General features: G+C 39.9%; 1 protein-coding gene across 3 annotated transcripts in view; it reads right to left on the bottom strand.

Moving 5' to 3' along the window:
* The window catches only part of map3k22 (mitogen-activated protein kinase kinase kinase 22), a 38,958-nt gene that overhangs the window by 17,967 nt on the left and 14,711 nt on the right, over positions 1 to 6,280 (bottom strand). For all 3 annotated transcript variants that reach the window (XM_025054545.1, XM_025054544.1, XM_025054546.1), the window contains 2 exons: positions 4,444 to 4,544; positions 3,210 to 3,247 (listed from right to left, as the gene is read on the bottom strand). The gene's annotated coding sequence lies outside the window, so the exon portion shown is untranslated. The remainder of the gene's footprint in view (positions 1 to 3,209; positions 3,248 to 4,443; positions 4,545 to 6,280) is intronic.

The raw sequence follows: 6,280 nt of genomic DNA, 5'->3' as shown, positions 1-6,280 counted from the left end.
GAAAAAGCGGCAGGATGTGTGTCTTTCCCTGCTCTTTCAAAGAGCGACAGAGTGAAAGATACTGAGACGCGGAGATATTTACAGACTGTGAGAGAGAGAGAGAGAAAAAAAAAAACAAGAGACGGGCTGAGAAAATACAGGAAAGAACGAGACAAAGGGGATTCGCTCTCTCTCCCTCTCTCTCTCTTTCTCTGAGTTTTTTTCCTCGACTTTTTCTATCCGTATTCTCTTACTTTGCGTTTGTGAATACTCTCTGACGGGCCTATCTCTTCATAGTATCCTGATAAGGGACGTGTTTTCCTTGTCATCATTTCCTCATCACTGGCCAAACGCTCAGCCTATCTTAATGGCCGGTCACCGCTTGGCTCATTTGACGACGGGATTCTTGGAAGAGGCCTCGAGGATCAGAGGCCAGCAGACGCACAACTCTCCGTCTGTGTTTATACTCGGAGATGATGTGTCTGATAAAGAGCTGGAGGGATGTGGACGAGGAGGAGGAGGGGAGTAAGGATGCTGCTCCAAAAGATATGGATTTCCTTCCTCTGGACACAGACACACACACACACACACACACACTCACGGATGCAGAAAGATTTGCAATTTGAAAAGAATGTGCCCGCATACGCACACAAACACACACAAACTCTCTCTCTCACTCTCTCTCTCTTTTGTCAGTCAAAATCATGTATACACAGAAGAAAAATGGTCTGGCTCTGTTCCTGCACTCTTCTGGCAGGAGACCCTGAGGCACAGCCTGGGGGAGAGAAAGAGCAGGGGAGAGGAGACACGGAGAGACATCCAGCTTGTACTTCCTGTCCACAGACCTTCAGCTCTCTCCAACAAAAAGACAACAGAACTCTCTGAGTTCAGCATCGAACCCTCCCCCTGACTCTGGGTCTGTTCATTCGTCCACAGCCTGAACACGAGACTCAACAACAGGGAGTGTTATCATGACTCTGCCGTCTCCTCTGAGCCAAAGGCCACAGAGTTATCAGGAGAAGTTGTTAATGAAATCAAACAACTTCAGGTTTCATCACATTTTAAGTCATTTATCCTGAAAACCTCTGCTATCGTCCTGGCTGACATTAGCCACTTGTGCTGGATGTTAGTTTGTTGCTTTGGTTATATTTAAGTATTTTTTCTTCTGCTGTTTTGGCTCTGACCTGCGGTCAATCATAGCAGAAATTGTAGTTTAAGCTATCACTCTGCTAAAGCTTGTTATTGTTTTCCCTAATTTTCCTGCTAATGGTTAATTATTCAGTAAATGTTGGATTTTTGTGTAGTTTCGTAGATTTACGGTTCAAAGGAGCTTCAATTTATTAGCTTTTTTTAAACTTTTTTTTTCAAGATTTTACACTGCTTCTTACTCTGTTGTTGGAAAAAAAACTGTGATCAAACACTCCCTTATTTGGAATGCAGATATTCATTTCTCTTTTTTTGTCTGACCATAGACAGATAGAAAATAAGCTGCCTGTCCATATAAGTGCTGTTGGCCACGGTTAAACCAACTGTGAACAGGAACAAAATAATGAAGTAAAAGAGTCTAGATCAGGACCTAGTTCTCTGTTGATAAATCTGATTTCAGATCAGACTGGGAGTAAAAAGCAAAAAGTTGAAGTGAAGAGGAAAAAAAAAAGATTCTTCTCAAAGACATGAATGGCATCTTCAGGAATGAGAGGAAAAGAAACTCCCAGATGTTTTGAGACTTAGTGTAAGGTCATTTACTTAGCATTTGAATGAAGTGCTAATAGTTAATAATGCTTGTTAGCAGCTCATTTGTACAATCATTGTAGCTATAGTTAGTTAGTTAGCTCATTTGTACAATCATTGTAGCTATTTTTGCCATCTTCACTGAGTGAGCCTTAAAATCCCCCTCTTTAATCTGATCCTGGGTCATGACTCTGTTTCAGTGAAAGATGAAAATCAATGAAAGTCAAGTTTCAGGACAAAGTTGAACATGACTGGTCTATACATATCTGTATATAAAGGCAACCACATCATTTGAGTTTTTTTTCTCTCTTGAAACCACTTCACTTTGATAACATTCCACAGGACAGTGTTGAGTTGTAACGTCCACTGTGGGCATTCTGGCTCTCTGCCCACCATCCAGTTAGACCTTGGCTGTCAGCAAAAAAAAAAGTGAAGCCACTGTCTAATGAATCAAAGAAGTTATTTATCATACTTTCTGGTAAGTCTGCCTCTTACAGTACATCCCCCCCCCCCCCCACCTTCAGAGGTTTCATGAGGACAGTCGATGTTTGTGAACTTCGACGTAAACCAGCAGCAGAGACTCATTAAACATCCCTACATGGAGGGATGGAGCTGCCCTCCTGCTCAGCACCAAATAAAGCTTCCCCTGTTCACAGCTTCTCTTTTTTTTCAGCAGACTGTTCTCTTTAAGAGTGATCCAAACAAACTCTAAAGCAACCTAGTGGGAAAAAATGTTTGTGAGACTGTCGAGCAACCGTGACGAGCTGTAGAGGGAGGAGAGAAAAATAAAACTATTTCACTGTCGTTTGAATGTAAGAATGATCGGACTGAAGGAGTTTACTGACCGGCATTACTTTAATAACCTAATACAAACTTAACGGTAGCAAAGGTGAGTTTGTGCCAAACTCCATTAGACGTTGTGATTGGGATTGTGCAATGCTATAATGAGTAACAAAGGTGAGTTAGACGTGATTGGGATTGTGCAATGCTATAATGGTACGCTTGTTTTTTTTATTGAAATCGTGGTACGTGTAATATGTGTTTGGATATTGTACTGTAGAAATGGGTGTATAGTGTTCAGGAGTGAGCCACAATATAAAGTGGACAATATTGTCTCATATCAGAATGTATCAATTAATCAATAAAATGCAACAATATAATCAATAACAAAAAGATCGATATCTGCAGCTCTAATGTAGAGGACAGATGGAAGCACAAGAAAACACAGACTATGACGAATTAACCCAGGGTGTGTCTGGAAGACCGGACACTGAACTCCAGCCCTTGGCACTTTCTCACTGACTCCTCGACTCCCTCACTCTCAAATGTGACCAGTGCAGGCCCGAAACATATGGAACTGGACTAAATGTCAAAGAAGGAGGAATATTTTCCCCTCCTCTTTATGTTTCTCTGGCATGTAAACCGTGGTGACTTTGCTCTGACATCAAGAGGACGGATCTAAAGTGAGGCGTTAAGACCCAGGGAAAAAAAAAACATACCTTTTTTCTCTCTAATGCTCCAACTTGACTCTTACATCCTGCAGAGAGGAAAAATAAGAACAGTGGGGTTGGTCATAGAAGCGGAAAGTTTGAAAATGATTCAGGGTTTGTGACTGAAAAGCAGAAAGACTGGACATAAAATTTAAGTGACAACATGCAGAATCATTATAATGACTTTTTCTTTATTTGGGCTGAATTCTGTTCTCTGAAACGACTCCACAGATGCCACCAGACAATGTTTTGTTTGCTATTTTTAATGCCATTACCCAAAGGAGCAGGAATCAAGAGGAGCCTGTGAGTCTGCGTGAGGTCATGCTGATAAACCTGCCCTGCCATCGTATCAGCTCAGGATGCTGGGGTAAAACAGGCTGCAGCGGCGGCGACAGCCGCAGCCAGAGTGGAAACCCTTTTTTTTTTTTGCTCTTCACTCTCTGTTTACGTCTCATCATAAACACTAGGACTTTAAGAGGATTTCAACAATTATCATTCCAGGGTAGAAAGGAACAAACCAAAGAGGCAGGAGGTGATTGAAGGGAATTAAAATCCTGGAGTCCTGCAGTTTTATGAGTAAGATAAAAAAAAACAAAATCCAAAACATGTCCTTTTAATGTTTGTTTTTTACAGAGCTATAACACTACATACTTAGGAAATAATAATATAGCAACATGAACAGCGGAAAGACAGTAAATATGTTGTTGACATGTTTTATGTGGCCCATGATTTTTTTCTCTAAAAACTCAACTTTTGTGGCCCAACATGACACTGCAATTTAGTTGAGCATAATTGTTTTGTGTTGTTTTGAATTTCAAGCCACTTTCAGCTAACTTTCTATATGTTTTGGCTATCTTGTTAGCATCTGGGCTAAGATTATATTTAAATGTTCTATTTAATTTAATACACTGACTGACAGACATCTTGGCTTAACTTTAGCTCTACATGCTACACTTAATGCTAATAATTTATTATTATTATTTTATTTTTTATATTTTTATTATTATAAAAATATTTTTTAAAAATTAAAAAATTAAAAATTAAAAATTTTTAAAAAATGTATTATACACATATTATATTTTAATTTTTATTTTTTTTTATTATTATGATAATTTTTTCTTTTTTCTCACTGATTTGAATGCTAGCTCAAAGTTATTTCTGGTCCTTCTGTCAGTTGCCAATAGCAAACATTTGCCAACACTTCTGTCTATAATTGTTACAAATGGACAAATGAACCCCCTACCTGTTTGTAGAGGAGAGTTCTGCTTCTGGGCTGCTGTTGGGTGTAGCAGCGACCCAGAGCAGCCAGGTCCTTCATGATGGAGTTCAGCGCCTCCTCGTCATCTAAACACAGGTACGACACATATTAGACCTATGTCACGGCACAGTCATAAAATCATAAAAGAAGAAGCTGGGACAGAGTACAGTGAGGAGAACTGGTGGACAGTGTAAAGGTGTGGTATTACAGCTGAACACGTGACCGTATTATTAGAATTCCATGAAGTAACACCTGGTCCAACGCTTCCAGCTCTGATCTTATCTGTGGAATTTCACTGGGAAACAATTCAGTGCTTTCTCTTGTATACAACCAGGCCAAACAGAATGTTCACTATCTGAATAAGAAGACACCTCTTCAAACACCTGACCTCGATGTAACACAAGAGCTAAAAAAGAAAAGGTAAAAAAAGTCAACAATAAATGACCTCAACACGAGATCTGTCAAAAACGGTAATTAAACCTTGTTAAATGTTAAATAATTATTTTATCAAGTGTCTTCCTTTCAGGTCTGCAAAGAGCTCCTGAACACACACTAATGAGAGACTTTGTCTGCATTAACATATGAAAAGACTTAAATGGAACCCATTTCCTGAGCGAGGGGAAATAAAGAGAACGACTTTGACCTCTGCTCTGTCTGACTCTCAGATGAGCTCTGGATGAATTCAACACACACACACACACACACACACACACGCTTCAGGCCTGGGGTGTCCTGTGAAATTCAAACAGTACCTTCAGGACAGACCACATTCTTCACTATAACTGCGTGTCTAATCACCGGGGAATGTCAGTTGGATGTGGAGCAGATGGAGTCCGAGGTGTCATTTGATCTTAGTGTCACAAACTGTGTCTCTCCAAGACCAGGAGTTCACCAACGGCAGGACCTTTGGTGAACTGGTACTCAGGCTGTCTGTGTTCTGTCTCAGTCTTAAACTGAAAAATCAGCCTGTTTTTTGTTTTTGTTTTTAATGTAAGCCTAATCCTAACTATCTTTAGGCTAATGTATAAACAGCTACACTTTTCTATGCTTATTTTCAGCCATTTCTGGGCCAACATGAAGCCATTTTTAAACTAACTTAGACTTTGTTGACACTAGATGTTGGTTGTTGTCCTTAAAAATGTTTGGTTTATGGATCCTATTTCTGTGCAGAGCTTAAGTTAGCATTTTGCTACCAGCTATATTATTATTATTTTACAGTATTTTGGGTTGAGCTTGATTTATTTCAGTGCTAACGTTTGATATGTTTTTGTTTAACTTGAAATCTATAGAAATCTATATTTACACAGTTGATATTTAGCATCAGTGTCAAATGGAACTGAATGTTTTTTCTTTGGTGACAGTGAGAGGACAGTCTCCAGTCAGGCTGCTAACATACACTGAGGTTGGACCACAATGGCAGGTGGACCAGAGGTGGACATCCCCATGTAGCAGCGGCCGTGAGGAGGGTGAGGAGGGTGAGGAGGGTGAGGAGGGTGACGTAACTCCCCTCTGCGCTGACCTGCACACTCCCTTCACTCACTCTGAGGCTAAATACAGCAGAGCGATAAGAAAAGTTACACCCGTAGTGTAAATAGGAAAAATGGAGTGAGGAAAGGGCTGATGCTCAGAAAATAAATACATTAAAGACAGCGGGATGGTCTAGAGCCAAAGACAAGACACCATTAGGAGTATTACTTCAAGTGTGTAGTATCAATAAGGAGTACTTTATAAAAGCCTCAGAATTGTACTTTATTCAACTTTTCCAAAGTGTTTAGGAGACACTTTGATTTAAGAATCAAATTATTGTGGTCAGACAGTGGAA

This window comes from Cynoglossus semilaevis, chromosome 3 (assembly GCF_000523025.1).
Source record: "Cynoglossus semilaevis isolate Cse_v1.0 chromosome 3, Cse_v1.0, whole genome shotgun sequence".
Taxonomy (NCBI): domain Eukaryota; kingdom Metazoa; phylum Chordata; class Actinopteri; order Pleuronectiformes; family Cynoglossidae; genus Cynoglossus; species Cynoglossus semilaevis.
Note: the sequence above shows the minus strand (reverse complement) of the source record. Positions and strands in the feature narration are given on the sequence as shown.